Source organism: Hyperoodon ampullatus (assembly GCF_949752795.1).
Source record: "Hyperoodon ampullatus genome assembly, chromosome: 5".
NCBI classification, from domain to species: domain Eukaryota; kingdom Metazoa; phylum Chordata; class Mammalia; order Artiodactyla; family Ziphiidae; genus Hyperoodon; species Hyperoodon ampullatus.
Genome location: NC_136918.1, coordinates 52,515,290 through 52,535,268, shown reverse-complemented (window position 1 = coordinate 52,535,268; position 19,979 = coordinate 52,515,290). Strand labels below are relative to the sequence as shown.

The window sequence follows — 19,979 nt, the reverse complement described above, 5'->3', positions numbered from 1 at the left end:
CAGCTGGTCAGGTGGCAGCAGGTATGAGGGAAGCATTACCCTGCAGCAGCTGCAGTACTTCCATGGGGAAGGGGTGACTACCAGCTCCCCAGTGCTCCTGGCACTTCTCTCACCGAAGCGGAGAGAACAACCAACCAACCAAACTCAATCTTCCTCCTCACTAAATAAACAATAAATCGTTAAAACATTTTGTTGGGCAAACAAGATGCTGTAGCAGGTGCTCGGCCCCACCATGGCCCATGGCATTCCAGGAGAGCATTCTTCCATTTAGCAAGGCTGGGAATCCATCTCTCTTCTCTCAGAGGGGAGCCAGGTTCTGGGACTGTAGGGCTTTTCAGTTACATGAATAGGAAGCACCAGCCCCTCTCTTGGCGTGTTGAAGGCTTGGGATTCAATTGCAAAATGGCCTGGCAGGACCTTGACTCCATCTTTATCCTACCAGTCCAGGGGTTATAACTGGAGAAGCATTAGCTCCTCCCTTGGCAGAACTGGGGCTGGGGTCCAATCCTGGAGGGTCGTGGCTGGTATGACATGGTGGGCTTAAACTCTAACTCACCAGTGTTGATGGTTGGGGAAGCTTTTGCCCCTCCTATGGTGCAGTTGGTGAGGGTGGGGTCCAAGCCTTGTAGGTGGCTGAAATTGATTGCTTTAGGTGCTCAGCAGCGACTGGTTTCCATGGCTACATGCTGGTGGCCTGCTCCTCTTCTAAGAGGCCAGCTTGCAGGTAACCACAGACAGGGTAACCCCTACCACTCTCACGCACATAAAATACTGACAGACTATTGGTGTTACAATCTTATATTAAAACTGGAATTGCTTGCTTCCATTTTGTTAGCCATTAAATATAAAATTTATTTTCCCCCTTTAAGCAAAATATAATTGGGGGCTGTAGGAGTTTCCTTGGCATCCTGATTTTGATCCCTGGGCTTGTAGTAGGACCTTGGTAGCTGCCATGGTAATCGATCTGATACTAATTCATAACACCCTTGTTAAAGATATAGAGGCAAGTCCCAGTGGACTTCAAGGTAGTCCATTCATTCATTCACTGATAAAACCTACATTTACTCAAGATCTGCTGAATACTTGGAGCAGACTTATGGACAAACACTATTTGAGGAATTAATAGTCTGCTTGGAGAGAAAGGAAGGTCAGCTCACAACTGTAACTAAGGTAAAACATGCTACAACAGAAGCAACTGCAAAGTTCTCCTGGAACATACAGGTAGGAGTAACTAATGTGCTCTGAATAACGGGGGAACATTTCTCAGTGGATATACTATTCAAGTTAGGTCTTGAAATGTGAATAAGAGTTTCCCTGGTGGAGAAGAGGTGGAAGAACTCTCTGGGCAGGCAGCATAATTTGTGCAAAGGCCCGGAGGTGGGAGAAGCCTGGCTTGGTTAGGGAGTGGTAACAGGCTGGTGGGGCTAGAAGGTTTGAGGCTCAGGGGGTGTGAGAAGAAAAGTTGAGTAAGGGTCAGTGTGGGGCTGGGAATATGGGAAAATCTATAGGGTGAAGAGAATGTTTAACAATGTGGGGCGAAGATGTCCAACTATGGGAGGGAAGTCAGAAGTCTGTTTTTCTAAGACAGAATTTCCCAAAGTATATCCCATAAAGCACCAGCCCTTGAGATATTCATGGACTAATTTGCAGACAAACAAATGAACAAGTGGGCAAAACACTACAAAATACTGCACTGTGTGTGTGTATATGACACTATTATAGAAGCTCTGACAAGTCATATAGGAAAGAAACCTGTTTAACTGTTAAACCTAATGCTCTTCTGATTTTTTTGACCATGATAATATTGTTTTATGAGTTATTAATAGTATCTTGAGTAATTTCCATATTACACATGTGGGAAATGCTATTCTACAAATATGTAAACTCTGAAAGTAGGTCTGGAATGGGGAGAAGACAGACCAGTCAGATCTGTTACCCAAGGACCCCAAAGACCACTTTCTATGAAGCTCTGGGCTGATGATTAATGAGGGTGCCCAAGGTAGGTACTCAGGAGAAGTAAGAGACTGTCTTTAGCACTTAGGAGCAATGTTGAGGACCTGGCCAGAGGGGAAGTGACTTTAAGGGGGAGGCACTGGCCACTACTGCACAAGACAGTGATGTTGGACATTGATATATCTAAGTAAGAGCTGGGAACACTTTACATGAGACTTCTTGTGTTCTTATAAAGCACAGATTCTGAAGCACATCTGACCCTGAGGAGTAGGGGTAGGGCGGGGGCATTGAGGGACAAGGGGATTTGATCTCCAGGAGCCCAGAGAACCAGGAGAACATTAAGCACCATCCAGTCTCATTCTCTTTTCTCGACAGGCTCCATGTCCATTGCTCTCACGATGGATTTCTGTCCTTAACTTGGCCTACAAGTTGCCTTCTATTCTGTTCCCTACTTTCTCCTTCAGTGCCTAGTTCCAGATTCTCACCTGATGCTCCAAAACTCCTTGTCACTCACCAGCACATCACACCCTCTCTAGTGCTATTAAAAGCGATCACTTTATTTTTTGAATTTTTATTTATTTTTTTATACAGCAGATTCTTATTAGTTACCTATTTTATACACATTCGTGTATATATGTCAATCCCAATCTCCCAATTCATCCCACCACCACCACCACCACCCGCCACTTTCCCCCCTTGGTGTCCATATGTTTGTTCTCTACATCTGTGTTTCAATTTCTGCCTTACAAATCGGTGCATGGGTACCATTTTTCTAAGGTTCCACATATATGCGTTAATACACGATATTTCTTTTTCTCCTTCTGATTTACTTAACTCTGTATGACAATCTCTAGATCCATCCACATCTCTACAAATGACCCAATTTTGTTCCTTTTTATGGCTGAGCAATATTCCATTGTATATATGTACCACATCTTCTTTATCCATTCGTCTGTCGATGGGCATTTAGGTTGCTTCTGTGACCTGGCTATTGTAAATAGTGCTGCAATGAACATCGGGGTGCATGTGTCTTTTTTGAATTATGGCTTTCTCTGGGTACGTGCCCAGTAGTGGGATTGCTGGGTCATATGGTAATTCTATTTTTAGTTTTATAAGGAACCTCCATACTGTTCTCCATAGTGGCTGTATTAATTTACATTCCCACCAACAGTGCAAGAGGGTTCCCTTTTCTCCACACCCTCTCCAGCATTTGTTGTTTGTAGATTTTCTGATGATGCCCGTTCTAACTGGTGTGAGGTGATACCTCATTGTAGTTTTGATTTGCATTTCTCTAATAATTAGTGATGTGGAGCAGCTTTTCATGTGCTTCTTGGCCATCTGTATGTCTTCTTTGAAGAAATGTCTATTTAGGTCTTCTGCCCATTTTTGGATTAGGTTGTTTGTTTTTTTGATATTGAGCTGCATGAGCTGTTTATATATTTTGGAGATTAATCCTTTGTCCGTTGACTCGTTTGCAAATATTTTCTCCCATTCTGAGGGTTGTCTTTTTGTCTTCTTTGTAGTTTCATTTGCTGTGTAAAAGCTTTTAAGTTTCATTAGGTCCCATTTGTTGATTTTTGTTTTTATTTCCATTACTCTAGGAGGTGGATCAAAAAAGATCTTGCTGTGACTTATGTCAAAGAGTGTTCTTCCTATGTTTTCCTCTAAGAGTTTTATACTGTCCAGTCTTACATTTAGGTCTCGAATCCACTTTGAGTTTATTTTTGTGTATGGTGTTAGGGAGTGTTCTAATTTCATTCTTTTATGTGTAGCTGTCCAGTTCTCCCAGCACCACTTATTGAAGAGACTGTCTTTTCTCCATTGTATATCCTTGTCTCTTTTGTCATAGATTAGTTGACCATAGGTGCATGGGTTTATCTCTGGGCTTTCTAACCTGTTCCATTGATCTATGTTTCTGTTTTTGTGCCAGTACCATATTGTCTTGATTACTGTAGCTTTGTATTATAGTCTCAAGTCAGGGAGTGTGATTCCTCTAGTTCAGTTTTTTTTTTTTCCCCTCAAGACCGCTTTGGCTATTTGGGGTCTTTTGTATCTCCATACAAATTTTAAGATTTTTTGTTCTAGTTCTGTAAAAAATGCCACTGGTAATTTGATAGAGATTGTATTGAATCTGTAGATTGCTTTGGGTAGTATAGTCATTTTCACAATATTGATGCTTCTGATCCAAAAACATGGTATATCTCTCCATCTGTTGGTATCATCTTTAATTTATTTCATCAGTGTCTTATAGTTTTCTGCATACAGGTCTTTTGTCTCCCTAGGTAGGTTTATTCCTAGGTATTTTATTCTTTTTGTTGCACTGGTAAATGGGAGTGTTACCTTAATTTCTCTTTCAGATTTGTCATCATTAGTGTATAGGAATGCAAGAGATTTCTGTGCATTAATTCTGTATGCAGCAACTTTACCAAATTCTTGATTAGCTCTCGTAGTTTTCTGGTGGCATCTTTAGGGTTCTCTATGTTTAGTATCATGTCATCTGCAAACAGTGACAGCTTTACTTCTTCTTTTCCAATTTGTATCCCTTTTATTTCTTTTTCTTCTCTGATTGCCATGGCTAGGACTTCCAAAACTATGTTGAATAATAGTGGTGAGAATGGACTTCCTTGTCTGGTTCCTGATCTTAGAGGAAATGCTTTCAGTTTTTCACCATTGAGAATGATGTTTGCTATGGGTTTGTCATATATGGCCTTTATTATGTTGAGGTAGGTTCCCTCTATGCCCACTTTCTGGAGAGTTTTTATCGTAAATGGCTGTTGAATTTTGTCAAAAGCCTTTTCTGCATCTATTGAGAGGATCGTATGGTTTTTCTTTTTCAATTTGTTAATATGGTGTATCACATTGATTGATATGCGTATATTAAAGAATCCTTGCATCCCTGGGATAAATCCCACTTTATCGTGGTGTACGATCCTTTTAATGTGTTGTTGGATTCTGTTTGCTAGTATTTTGTTGAGGAATTTTGCATCTATATTCATCAGTGATATTGGCCTGTAATTTTCTTTTTTTGTAGTATCTTTGTCTGGTTTTGGTATCAGGGTGATGGTGGCCTCAGAGAATGAGTTTGGGAGTGTTCCTTCCTCTGCAATTTTTTGGAAGAGTTTGAGAAGGATGGGTGTTAGCTCTTCTCTAAATGTTTGATAGAATTCACCTGTGAAGCCATCTGGTCCTGAACTTTTGTTTGTTGGAAGATTTTTAATCACAGTTTCAATTTCATTACTTGTGATTGGTCTGTTCATATTTTTTATTTCTTCCTGGCTCAGTCTTGGAAGGTTATACCTTTCTAAGAACTTGTCCATTTCTTCCAGGTTGTCCATTTTATTGGCAAAAGGTTGCTTGTAGTAGTCTCTTAGGATGCTTTGTATTTCTGCAGTGTCTGTTGTAACTTGTCCTTTTTCATTTCTAATTTTATTGATTTGAGTCCTCTCCCTCTCTCTTGATGAGTCTGGCTAATGGTTTATCAATTTTGTTTATCTTCTCAAGGAACCAGCTTTTAGCTTTATTGATCTTTGCTATTGTTTTCTTTGTTTCTATTTCATTTATTTCTGATCTGATCTTTATGATTTCTCTCCTTCTGCTAATGTTGGGTTTTGTTTGTTCTTCCTTCTCTAGTTTCTTTAGGTGTAAGTTTATATTGTTTATTTGAGATTTTTCTTGTTTCTTGAGGTCGGCTTGTATAGCTATAAGCTTCCCTCTTAGAACTGTTTTTTCTGCATCCCATAGGTTTTGGATCATTGTGTTTTCATTGTCATTTGTCTCTAGGTAGTTTTTGATTTCCTCTTTGATTTCTTCAGGGATCTCTTGGTTTTTTAGTAATGTATTGTCTAGCCTCCATGTGTTTGTGTTTTTTACTATTTTTCCCTGTGATTCATTTCTAATCTCATAGCGTTGTGGTCAGAAAAGATGCTTGATATGATTTCAATTTTTTTTTAATTTACTGAGGCTTGATTTGTGACCCAAGATGTGATCTATCCTGGAGAATGTTCCGTGTGCCCTTGAGAAGAAAGTGTAATTTGCTGTTTTTGGATGGAATGTCCTATAAATATCAATTAAATCTATCTGGTCTATTGTGTCATTTAAAGCTTCTGTTTCCTTATTTATTTTCATTTTGGATGATATGTCTGTTGGTGTAAGTGAGGTGTTAAAGTCCCCCACTATTATGGTGTTACTGTCGATTTCCTCTTTTATAGCTGTTAGCAGTTGCCTTATGTATTGAGGTGCTCCTATATTGGGTGCATATATGTTTATAATTGTTATATCTTCTTCTTGGATTGATCCCTTGATCATTATGTAGTGTCCTTCCTTGTGTATTGTAACATTCTTTATTTTAAAGTCTATTTTATCTGATATGAGTATTGCTACTCCAGCTTTCTTTTGATTTCCATTTGCATGGAATATCTTTTTCCATCCTCTCACTTTCAGTCTGTATGTATCCCTAGGTCTGAAGTGGGTCTCTTGTAGACAGCATATATATGGGTCTTGTTTTTGTATCCATTCAGCAAGCCTGTGTCTTTTGGTTGGAGCATTTAATCCACTCACGTTTTAAGGTAATTATCGATATGTGTGTCCCTATTACCATTTTCTTAATTGTTTTGGGTTTGTTTTTGTAGGTCCTTTTCTTCTCTTGTGTTTCCCACTTAGAGAAGTTCCTTTAGCATTTGTTGTAGAGGTGGTTTGGTGGGGCTGAATTCTCTTAGCTTTTGCTTGTCTGTAAAGCTTTTGATTTCTCCATCAGATCTGAATGAGATCCTTGCTAGGGAGAGTAATCTTGGTTGTAGGTTCTTCCCTTTCATCACTTTAAATATGTCATGCCACTCCTTTCTGGCCTGTAGAGTTTCTGCTGAGAAATCAGCTTTAACCTCATGGGAGTTCCCTTGTATGTTATGTGTCATTTTTCCCTTGCTGCTTTCAATAATTTTTCTTTGTCTTTAATTTTTGCCAGTTTGATTACTATGTGTCTCGGTGTGTTTCTCCTTGGGTTTATCCTGTATGGGACTCTCTGTGCTTCCTGGACTTGGATGGCTATTTCCTTTCCCATGTTAGGGAAGTTTTTGACTATAATCTCTTCAAATATTTTCTCGGGTCCTTTCACTCTGTCTTCTCCTTCTGGGACCCCTATCATGAGAATGTTGTTGCGTTTAATGTTGTCCCAGAGGTCTCTTAGGCTGTCTTCATTTCTTTTCATTCTTTTTTATTTATTCTGTTCTGCAGCAGTGAATTCCACCATTCTGTCTTCCAGGTCACTTATCCATTCTTCTGCCTCAGTTATTCTGCTATTGATTCCTTCTAGTGTATTTTCATTTCAGTTATTGTATTGTTCATCTCTGTTTGTTTGTTCTTTAATTCTTCTATGTCTTTGTTAAACATTTCTTGCATCTTCTCGATCTTTGTCTCCATTCTTTTCCCGAGGTCCTGGATCATCTTCACTATCATTAGTCTCAATTCTTTTTCTGGAAGGTTGCCTATATCTTTATTTAGTTGCCTTTACTTTATTTAGTTGTTTTTCTGGGGTTTTATCTTGTTCCTTCATCTGGTACATAGCCCTCTGCCTTTTCATCTGTTCTATCTTTCTGTGAATGTGGTTTGTTCCACAGGCTGCAGGATTGTAGTTCTTCTTGCTTCTGCTGTCTGCCCTCTATTGGATGAGGCTATCTGCAATCACTTATTGAATCCTTACAATGTATTAAGTCCTTTGACAGATGTGATTTATCTTTATTATTTACAGTAATCCTATAAGGTAGCGTCACTTCAAAATGTATTTGGTGGTAAATAATAGAACACCCGATAACAGTGGCTTAAACATATATGGATAGTTTCTTCCATATACAAAGTCCAGAGAATGGCAGTTGTTGAATTGGGTCCCAGTCAGGCCACTAAAGTCTCTAGACTCTTTCTAGCTTCCCAGTCCATCTTCCTCAGTCTTTGGCAACTGCCTTCATGTTTTGGCCTCATGGTTGCAAAGTGGCAGTGTATCTGTAGGCATCATGTTGACATTCGCTTTGTCTAGGGTGTACAAGCTGCTTTATCTAGAATGCAAAGAGTTCCTAGAAACTTTTCAGCTGTTTCTGTCTTTGTCTCACTGGCAAGAAGTGTGGCCCAGACCTTTTCAGCAGGGAGGAAGCTGGGAAATTGAGGATTTAGCTTTCTAGTCATTACAGCTGAGGAAGGCAAGAGTGAAACTGGGTTAGCCAACTTAGAGGGCCTGCCACGGTAGGCATTGTTATCCCTGTATAGATGACAAAGTAGCTCAGGAGGCTAAGTTAACTTGCGTGGGGTCTCATAGTTGGTGTCACAGCCAGATTCTGAGCTGACAATCTGACTCAAAGCCCTGCATGGATTCCACTGTTCCACATAGTCCCCTTCTCAAAATTTTAAAGTTCAGTTCAATTCAGTCTGTTTACTGAGCATGTACTATACTCAAAGCACTGTATTGGGATCACAGATGGACACCCAGATAAACAAAACATTGTTCCTGCTTTCCAGAAATTAATCACCTTGATGGAGTGAGATGTACACATATCACCAATTCAAGGTAGATCTTAATGACTAATGGCACTGGGGCATATGCAGTAAGTTGTGGGTATGCTGGGGAGGGAGAGAGGAATTCTGCCTAGGGGATTCTGAGAAGGCTCCCTGGAGGAGGAGAGATTTTATTTGGGCTGCCTGTTTGTAGATGTTTCTTTTATGAAAATTGTGGTTTTTGTTTTTTTAAACCTTGGTTAACTTTAACATCATGTCCAAGGTCATCTCAGGTATAGTTTATATATGGAAATTCACACAGAGACACAATCTTTGAAAATAAATCAACTGACCATGTTTTCTGTTTTTATTTTAATATCTCAAAAAACCCCATAATCTTGTACTTTAAACCAAAATGATTTTTAGTCTACCAAACTAAAATCCATGAAGTAAAACATTCCAAAACAGTAATAAACACAAGGTAATGTAATATAAGCATAACCTATTATATACTTTCCTAAACAAGTTAAAGTGTCAGGTTGCATTCCATAAAGAAAAGTTTTTATATTCTAATTACACAGGAATAAAATGACAGATGAACCATTTTTTATCCCGACACCTAAGGTAATGTAATGTACTGTTCTTTCAGTGGGAGAAAAATTAGTTCTAATGAACTTGAATGGAAGTGAAGTGAGAATATTTTAATTATAGATCTTACCAAAAGAAATCAAAAGATAAAAGAGCAAAGGACATGATCAGAATGTTGACAAAAGAGCAAAACAAATGGCTAAAGGCACGTAAAAAATTGAGCAATAGAGAAAGGCACAGTAAAACAAGAAGCCATTAGTTTCTTTTTGTCTGTTAAATTAGCAAAGAATTAAAAAGGAGAAATCCTCTGGCAAGAATTTGGTAAGGCTGGGGTCTCATGCTTGTTGTAGGACTGCAAAGTGTTTTTATCTTTCCAGGAGCAATCGAATAGTACACATCAAGAACCGAAAAACAAACAATTTAACCCAGTAATTCCATACCTAGAAATAGAAATTCTCCTAAGGAAATAATTTGAAATGTGGATAAAGATGCATACACAAAGATCTTTATTACAGAATTAATTATAATAAAAATGAAAATGCAAACACCCACTAATAGGGGATTGGTTAAGCACATCACAGTATACTTATATGATGCAATGATCTGGCCATTATGGAAAACATCAGAATGGGGAATTTCTGATGCAATGTTAAATATATAAATAGTTCCATTACAACTGTACAAAAAAATTCCTAATTCTGGAAGGAAATATCAAAATGTTAATACTTCTTACTGAGTTGTGGCATTTGGGAAATTTTTTTAATATATTTTCTAAATTTTCTACATTGAGTACATGTGATGTTTATGATAGAAAAGAAGAATGATAACAAGCACGGGCCCTGAGTCCGCCAGGTGAGACTGGATGCTCTTAGTTTTCTCTGAGGCATCAGCCTTGCTGCCAAGCCTCGTAGGCAGATGACAATCTGGGCTTGAAGGTGCCTGTTCAGAGCTTTCTGCCGAGGATGCAATGGCTGCTTCCATTTATCTGCCAGCACAGGGTTCTTGAAGAAATCCTCCCAGGATCGCCTGTTTCAAAGGCAAGGCAAGACAGCCTACGGCAGCCATTACTGAGACCTCTCCTGTTTCTCACTGTGGTCAGGATGCCGGCTGTCCCTGGTCTGGCCTCGCAATGAAGCAGAGTTGTGCGCAGTGTGCTCGGGATACAAATGTGCTGTGAGGCCTCCAAGCTGCTGGAGAAGACAGCTTTAAAGAACGTCAGCACGCACACCTGGAGGAGGGCGTTAGCACGACGGTGTGACAGCTACGCCCGGAAAGAGCTCTGCCTCCCACCAGCTAGTGAACTGTGGCTCGCTCGGAGCAGATGGTGCTACCAGGGAGGTCACGACAGCCCTGGAGCTGTGACAGGGTAGCAGGCCTAGCATGGGCAGCACTGACTTCCCTATGTTACCGAACCCTCCAAGTCAGTCCCCAGCATGGGTCCTCCCGCCTGGTGTCCTTCAAGCCAGTAGAAGGAGACCAAGTTCAGTTCAGAAGCAAAGGAAAGCTTCCTTCTTTGATCAGATAATAGCGAAGTTCGCTCTCCCGCTCTAGAGCACACGCTCTCCCCGTAGGCGGGGGGCGGGGCTGCTTTATGCGGTCTCCATGGGGGGAGGGACGGAGATCTCGCGGGGCTGGCCCAGCCGTGCGGCTCATCGCGCCAGATGGCAGTGCCGGTGCGCACGGCCTACGTAGCCGTCCTGAATTTCAGTGGCTTGTGCGTAGCACTTCTGCACAAGGCCCCTGAGCTGAGGTGAACCACGCGCAGCCATTTCGCACGAGGAACTCTGGTCTGAAGTAGCTGGTGCCTGAGGTACCCTGTGAGCCAGCAAAACTAGACAAAGCCCAAAGGAAAAAAAAAAAAAGGTTAGACTTTATTTTGTTACTCACATTCTATTTTTATTCTCCGGGAATTGTTAATGGGCTTTGCTGGTGACAGCTAGTCTAGAGTCTGAGTGTGACTCCTCTCTAAATGGCATCAGCCAAGTTTGCTTGATAGGACTGGTTTTATTCAGTCTATTGAATCTATCCAGGCAGTTATAATAATAATGATAGTCAGCAGATATGCCAGGCCCTTTACCTATAGTATTTCATTTAATTGAAACTTTGCTTCTTTGAGGTCAGTGTCATTATCCTCACCTCATAGGTGAGGAAACAGACCTAAGTCTCACTCAATTACAAGGATTACAGGATTCAAGGTCAAGTCCTTTCAGCTCCAAAGCCTATCATGCTTGTAACCAGTACACTGATGTTTCCCAAACTGGAGTCATTTTAAATGTGTCACTATTTTTACCAAAGCCATGAACCATCAATTTTTCTTTATGTCAATTTACTTTTTTCCAATTAAATTTAGCTTCATCTTAATCAATAATAGGCAGGGAATCATGAGTTTAATGTGCTGTGTGTATGTGTGTGTTTCAAATGCATACACTTGAAAAAAAACCCCACATAATTTAAACAGAGGTTTATCCCTGAACCTTTTTTTTTTTTTTAAATGAAAGCTTCTTTCTTTCTTTCTTTCTTCCTTCCTTCCTTCCTTTCTTTCTTTTTGGCTGTGTTGGGTCTTCGTTTCTGTGCGAGGGCTTTCTCTAGTTGTGGCGAGCGGGGACCTCTCACTGTCGCGGCCTCTCCCTTTGCGGAGCACAGGCTCCAGATGCGCAGGCTCAGTAATTGTGGCTCACGGGCCTAGTTGCTCCGCGGCACGTGGGATCTTCCCAGACCAGGGCTCGAACCCGTGTCCCCCGCATTAGCAGGCAGATTCTCAACCACTGCGCCACCAGGGAAGCCCCCCTGAACCTTTTAAAATATTTGCAACATCAGAGGACATGTACCATTTTGGGAAAATACATTCATGCTGCTTTCCTTAGACTGGACCAAAAGTGTTAATAGGCCACTAACCAGTTGCTATTCACTAGTGGTCTTATCTTCCTGCCTTTGGTAGAATCTGACTGGCACTAATTGCTTTTTGATGTATTTATCCCAAGGCAAATGGTGGCTCAAAGGAACGCCGCCGTCTCCTCTGGTCTTCCTTTCGGAGCCGGGGTATCCAACGTGTGCTGCACCCAGGCCCTTGCAGCATTGCATGGGGCTGCCCAGCCTGTGCACCAAGCGTGTCAGGCTTTTAGGGACAATAACAGTGGGTTTGGCTTGTTCACAAGCGGTTCACAGAATTCCTTTTAATACTGTAATTTGCAGTGTCAGTGTTGGGGAGGAGACTGGGAACCTCCTAGGACCACTTTATTTTACTTTACAATGTGGGACCTGCTAGATTGCTGAATGCTCTCAGTCATGCACTCAGCCATAAAACATTTATCTGCAAGAAAGTCTCTCAGGAAAAAATGAATATCACTTCACCTCTGTGCTATAAACGGATGGCACTTTCACTATGGTGGTGCTATATGCAGACAGTCTGAGAAAAACCTGGAAAGCTGCAAACGTGCTTCCTATGTCGAGCACTGAACTAGGAATCAGCAGGCCTTAGTTCTCATCCCACTTCTGCCAGCTGTGTGACTTCAGCAGAGTTCCATCTTTTCTAGGCTTCTGTTTACTCCTCTGTAACAATACCTCCCCATAGGGCTGCTGAGGGTGCTACCTTGAGGGTGCGAAAGCGAACAGTCATTTAGAGTCTTTCTGCTGAGGTAGTTAATGTGACTCATGTATAAAATAAGGGAATCAGAGCTGTGAATTTTATACTTTTCCCGGCCCTAGGATGCCGACTCTGGGAAGGAGGGAAAGGGACAGAGGGTTCTGAGCACATCACCTGGGCTTGTTTGGTTAGCTGAGTAAATAAGACTGATGGCGGCATATTCCGTTTCAGAACCTTGTCTGCGAGATATGGATTTGGTAGCCGCACTGAGGCAGAACTAGGAGAGGAGTGAAGGAACATCAAGAATAGGCCAGTCATCTTTACCCTGAGGAAAATGGAAGGAAACCAGTGTGGCCAGGAAGGGTAATAGCACCAGGGAGAACCACCAAGTATCTTGGTCATTGGTCCAAAAAAACTCAAAATGTGCTGAAAAATAGGGTGGTGAGACCCAATCATTGCAAGACTGTATTCTGATGAGATGGCAGTAAGGAGTCATTTGAACTTTATTTGTGGTCATCCTGTCTGGAGAAATTTAACTTTGGTATCATGTTAACCCTGAATAGCCCCCCGATTTAGGCCATGATTTTAATGATAGTTACTATGCTTTTTCTGGGAATAGCTATGTGCAAAGCACTGTAACGGAGAAATTAGTTCTCTCAAATCCTCATTACCATGCTGTGGGTGGGTAGCATCACTGCCATTTTACTGACGAGAAGACAAAGGGGGAAAAGGTTCAGCCCCATTCCTGAGGCTGGCTGCTTAATACATGGCACAGCCAGGATGCAGATGTTGGTCTGTTTGACTCCACACTCAAGCTTGTTGTATGCTACTTTTCTCTACACTCAGTAATTCTTCTGGAGGTGTTAAGGTTTAAAAAACTGTTTTTTACGGACCCGAGTGCCAAGCCTTGACAGACCATTAAGAGAAGTAGGAAGAAACATGTCACTGAACAAGGAGTTTGAAGTTTATTACATTAGTTATCATCCAAATAGGTTTTGGAAATCACTTATCTAATTAGCCATTATGATTATTAGTCAGCTGTTTCTATGGAAACAACTCTGTCTTATTACTCAGAATAGACAATTGTTTATGTGCTTATTTCTGTACAGTCTAAACGTCAGCATCACAGTTCTGGCAACAGGAGGAAGGATTCCTATTCTTTCGGTGTGACGTCTGTAGGTTACCCTGAGCCCTGTCTTGTTAATACTCATATTGGACCACCTCCAGCTCAGCCCTCATCAATTTCATAGGTGGAGAGCAGTGGCTCTCAAACTTGGCTACACATTGGAGTCATTTGGAAGTGATTGTCCACTCCCAGAATATCAGAATCCTGGAAGGTGAGATGCAGGTATCAGCATTCTTAAAATTCCCCAGGTGTCTCCAATGAATATGTAAGTTTGAATGCCAAGGGCTCTTAGTGTAATCAGTTGCAAGTATTTCTAGGCAAATACGCACAAAATTCTCTCTCCACAGGCATGCCAGAACATGAAACAGTGAATCTCAAACCAGGTTGTACACTAGAAGTACCTATGGAGGAGGGGCTCGAAAACCCAATTGTGCCTGGGCCCCATTCTCACCAGATGTTTTATTAAATGCCCCCTGGAGGGGGCTGCTTAAACATCAGTATTTTAAAAAAGGCTTTCCAGCCATGCTAGTATGCAACCAGGTTTTGAACCACTGATTCACACCTACTAATCTTGGGAGGAGGCCTCCGGCCCAAGTTTATTATGTTTCCGCTACATTAATTTTCAGTAAGGCTTGACGCTTTTCACCAGACATCTTCCAGGTTCTGACATTAAGAGCTGAATAGGGAAAAATTCAATTTAAATAAGATTTTCCAGCAGCATAGGGCTGAACATCTTGCCAGCCTGAGTTATTGAATACCGATGCTAGCAATTATTGAAGAAGCAGCATAGGGGTATCTGTGAGGGGTGGGGAAGTCTAGTTTGGCTGATCTATTTGGCCTGTTTCCTACAATTTGAAGCCTTATTTCCTCATAGGAATGAAGGGTTTAAAACAACAAAACAGTGACCATATCACTTTATATTAGAACATTAAAAATAAGCTGCTTAATAATGTAAAATAACCATGCTTGTATTAACTATTCAATAGTAAGCAGCTATCTCTAATTTGAATTTCTTCCCATTATTTCAGCCCAGTGGTAATTCTCTCTGCTTTTAGTGTGTGTAGCTTGCTTGTTTATTCCCTTTCCCTCTTTAGATTGTAACAGTGCTGAGTCCACAGTGGCCCCTTCATCATAATGAGAGAGAAGTTTTCTAATGACTCAGATTTCTAAATTAAACCTAAAATGTTTACTGTAAAGATGCCAGGCACACATTATGCATCACTGTTGCTATACAGTAATATAATTCAGATAGAAATTACCTTTGCAAATGGCAATCAATTTTTGCTACTACTTCTTGTTTTCTTGACAGTCTGGTCAGTGGGCTGTGGAAAAGTGCTTTTACTTGATTACTTACACTGTTGATAATCATTGTGGGTTTTGGCAGAGCTAAGGCATTATTTCACAGACCTGCACTGCAATGGGGAATGGGTGTAACTTTAAAATACAGCCAAAGTTCCTGTGGCTTTAGCCGACACCAAGGAATGTACAAACTCAAGCACATTTCTTATGAGACTTCATTTTTTTATGGTGGTTTGCCATGGGCCAGTCCACACATGGGGACAGGGTAAGCAAATATGGAACCATGGAGGTCTGAGGTTCCCCTGCACCTCAAAGAGTCTCTTGCTGTGGAGGCCTCTGGGAACACCCTGTATCTCATGTAATGCCCAGGACACATATCCTTCCACTTGGAACTTTGGGTTTGAAAGGAAGGACACATGTTTTATATATATATGTGTATATATATATATATATATACACACACACACACACACACACACACACACACACACACACACACACACACACACACATATAAAATCCAAAAACCTGTGGTGACACTGTGTTATCTTCCAAAGGCAGAGAGATCCACTACTGAAGGCTGAATGCTTTATCTAGATCTAAATTTTGACAGCGAAATGAAAGAAACAGAGACACGAAATGTGGCGGATACCTTTTTGGAAGTGACATTATGAGAATAAAGAAGGATGTATGGAAGCAGAAAGAGCTATATTAAATGATTGCTTTATCACTTTTGCCAACTCCTGTCTTTGACTTTAAAAAATTTTAAACATTTCAAACAAATCAGCTACGCCTGATTTGTTGAATGGTTGAATGCTTTTGGAAGAAAATGACTCTGATTAGTCCAAAACCACCTCAGAAGGCAACTCAAGGGCGAGAACTGGTTTAATTTCATAAAAAATCAACAAGAGTATCATTTATAAAGAGGAACACCTGTCTTGCTAGAACCTAAACTAAGACCTCTAATTCCTTTTACATAAGTCATTGAACAGCTGTCAGATATGTGAACAAATTTTGGACATTTGAGAACTGTGACTTTGAACTAGTGACCTGGAGGTCCTTTGTCCTTATTATCACTCCCCTGAGCCATCTGCTCTGGCAGACCACACAGTCATTTTAGAAAATGGCATCACCCAGTTTTGAGAATCCATCAACGTGTTTTCAGAATTTTCAGTATTTTTCTAGTTCAAGTGGTACTTACTTTTGATTGCTTTTGGTCTTGATGTCCCCATCCTATTTAGTGACACCACCATCCACCAAGTCGTTAAAATCAGAAATCGTCATTATCTTTCAGTTGGTAAGCCTCGGTAATCTACCTCTGTGCCTCATGAATCCTTCATCTTGTCTGTTACCATCACCTGACTTCGGGCTTCTTCTTGAATAGCTCAGGAGCCTTTTAGCTCATCCCCCCCCCATATCTGTTCTTCACTTTGCTGCCAGATTTTCATCTTAAACTAGAGATCAAATCTCATTGCGATGCTAAGTTTTTCTGTGGCTCCTCAATTACGTTCTGATTCCTTATGTTATCCCTCACCCCCGTCATCTAAGGCTGCTCTGGCAGCTCTGCCTCCCGTCCCACATATCTGCTTTTCTCAGCTCTAGCTCTGCTGGGTTGCCCTTCCTTCTAATAGCATATGTAGGATCCTTCCATGTTTACAGCCAGTTGCTCCTGCTGTTTGTTCTGCCTTTCTCTTTTTCTTTCTTTTTTTTTTTTTTTTTTGCGGTACGTGGGCCTCTCACCGCTGTGGCCTCTCCCGCCGCGGAGCACAGGCTCCGGACGTGCAGGCTCAGCGGCCATGGCTCACGGGCCCAGCCGCTCCGCGGCATGTGGGATCTTCCCGGACCGGGGCACGAACCCGTGTTCCCTGCATCGGCAGGTGGACTCTCAGCCACTGCGCCACCAGGGAAGCCCGCCATTCAAGTTTTTTTTTTTTTTTTTTTGCGGTACGCAGGCTTCTCACTGTTGTGGCCTCTCCCGTTGCAGAGCACAGGCTCCGGACGCGCAGGCTCAGTAGTTGTGGCTCACGGGCCCAGCCGCTCCGCGGCATGTGGGATCTTCCCAGACCGAGGCACGAACCCGTGTTCCCTGCATCGGCAGGCGGACTCTCAACCACTGCGCCACCAGGGAAGCCCCTTTCTCTTTTTCTTGAGTGATCATAGTTCACTCCTCTTGCAAGGCCCATATCAAATGTCCCTGCTCAGAAGTCTTTCCTGTCTCAAGAGAGATGGGATACTCCTTCCTTTGTTCCTTTAACACTTAGTGTATCTATTGTCACATTCCTCCCCAGGCCAACTCATTCCACAAATATTTGTGTACTTACGTGGTTTTAACATGAGCTCCCTGGGGACCCGACATCTTTTTCACTCTTATCTTCCCAATAATTAACACTGTATCTGTCCAAGGCAGGGGCTCAATCAACATTAGATTGAATTAGGATTATGGAGTACAGCCTTTCTGTGTGGTAGCTCATGGGAAGCACTGTAGACTGGGTAACGGAGATTACAGCGCAATTCCTTATCAGGTCTGCTGTTACGTATTACATGGGTTGTTCTGTATGCCCCTTGAGTTCTTTGTGAGCTTAAAAATTGGGAATAAGCCTAAAAGTGGACAACTATTTCTCTCCTGTACCGTTTGCTCAGTCTGGCCTCTTCATAACTCCCATACCTTCTGACCTCTTCCTCCTGTTGTTCTCACCTTTGCTCTTGTATCTGTACTGTCACAGCCATTCCAAAGGCCAGCTCACAGTGCACCTTCTACTGCCAACCTTGCTTGTGTCTTCCAGTCTGGATTTTCTCTTTTGCTGAACCTCTCTAGGACTTTAGAATCTCTTTTCCACTATTCAGCATTTTATTACATACAGTTCTGCACTGTTTGCTAGTTTTTTGACTTGGTAAGTTTTTTTCTGCTCAATTCAACTGAGAACTACTTTAGTGTAGCTTGAAGTTGTTGCCAGCAGAGGCATTCCAGTGTCTTTCCTGGAGGCCCGGCTCTGCCATACCAGATATGTAACCGTGGGCAAGTTTTAAAAACTGCCTAAACTTCAAATATAAAATGGAAAAAATAATAGTGCCTATTACTGTGCCTGACAAATGTCTCCGTATGTGATAGTTACTATTATTAAGGACAGTTTTAATCAGAACCTGTTGAAACTGATTTTATCTTCTTCTCAAAGCCTACATAAGTAATGACTGATACTTTGAAGTCTTTATTATGTTGCTGGACAATTATGATGATTAGTTTGGCAAAAGTCCCACCCTGCATGGTTCTTGGAACCATTCTTCCACAAGGAGTGCAGAACAGCCGATGCAGGCACTGACACTGTGGTTTGTTCAGTGATGTCTTGTGGACCAAATGAACCACAAGAGCTTATGAATTGTCCTACAACACACAAAATGTGATTCATTAGACATTAACTAATAAACTGAGTATATTTTTGGTGCCATCATACCCAGACTATAAGGTCATTGAAATAAATCTGAGGCATATCTCCTGAAAGATGTCTAATCACTCCTCTGCCAGAAGAAAAAAAATACAACCCTATCTCCTCAACACAATAACATAGGAAGTATTTGTTTTATAACCATTCCATTTTGCTTTCTTAATTTCTTGTATCTCATCTCAGAAACTCAGAATTAACATGGCAAAAGTCCACTGTTTTGAGTTTAGGAAAAACAATATAATTCTTCTATATCTTTCATAGACTTTGCTTGTTGGGCCAGAAGCCTGACTCATTTTGACACAGCTGTACTCTGAACTTACATCACTAGTTAACATTTCCACTTCTAGGCATTCATTTGGCTTATTTGTTCCAGAAAGTTTTCTGTTCCCTGATTAAATGTTTGGCCGTGCTGTGCCCACAGATTCATAAACTATTTCAGTGGCTGATTTTTCAAGACTGTAACTTAAAGAGCCCGTGACCTATTGAAAAAGCTTCATCTTTTTTCACCATTGGAAATTAGGCTTACCCTGTACACAATCTCAGTGTAAGTTAGGTTTTGTCTTTGGCTCTAAACTTCCTCTTGTGGGGCTGTTTCCACCCCTAGGGAGCTAAATCTGCAGGATGCATCTGGTGTCCCATTCTTAATCTGGGTAGCTGTATCCTAATCCTTATTAAGGCATTAATAGTTCATTATGAGTTGACTATTTGCACCTGAAGCTTGTGTGACTGAAATTTGTAAATATTTTAAGACAGCCCCCCCCTCAAGAATAAAATTATAATGACAGGGTGAGCTGGGTGAATCAGGTTTTATGATAGTAACAATTTTATCAGTTATAGTATTTGGGGCAACAGGCCTAGATCCTTATTTCCCAAATTGAATTTGTCTTGTTGGGATCTATACTTACTATAGACTTCTGTTGGTATGTTCCCCATGAAGAATGACCAAGAGTCAACTAGTTGGTCATTGATTTGGAGTTGTTCATTGACTAAAACATGGGCAGTACAGAAGAAATAAGTCTGTCCACAGGAGAAGAGTTAAAAGCTGGTAGTGCTCACTGCAGGGTGGTGTGAGGAACTGAGGGCTGGGACAGGACAGGAGCATGATGCTGGTGACTATAGTTGTGCTGGTGAGACAGGACATCTCTGTGTGGAAACATCCTTCTATTTCACAGATGCAGAAACAGATTACCCTGGTTCTGGTGACCTCATGTCTCTCACTTCTCTCTGTGCTTCTGTGAGATTCAGGGTGTGGGAAGGATGATTTCCAAGTTTCCTTCCTTTTCACTTTGATCCATACTGTCTGCTGGGACGGTTTTTGTCCAGTATACTAGAGATGCTTCTAGTATACTAGAGAGAAGCTTGCCTGTAATGGATAAGCAGGATGGGGCTGTGTGGGGCAGTGAGATTGGCTGGAAAACTCTCTGAGCTGCGTGCCAGGTTGCCCTGCTGACATCTAGTTGAGGCCAAACAGCTCTGTTCAAGGCCAGGACCCTGACTTAGGAAGGATGGGTCC

At 41.5% G+C, this 19,979-nt stretch overlaps 1 long non-coding RNA gene across 1 annotated transcript in view; it reads left to right on the top strand.

Moving 5' to 3' along the window:
* Positions 1–10,686: 10,686 nt before the first annotated feature.
* The window catches only part of LOC307054103, a 251,392-nt gene continuing 242,099 nt past the window's right edge, over positions 10,687–19,979 (top strand). Inside the window, exon 1 of the long non-coding RNA XR_013810927.1 lies at positions 10,687–10,881. This is a non-coding gene — a long non-coding RNA (uncharacterized lncRNA). The remainder of the gene's footprint in view (positions 10,882–19,979) is intronic.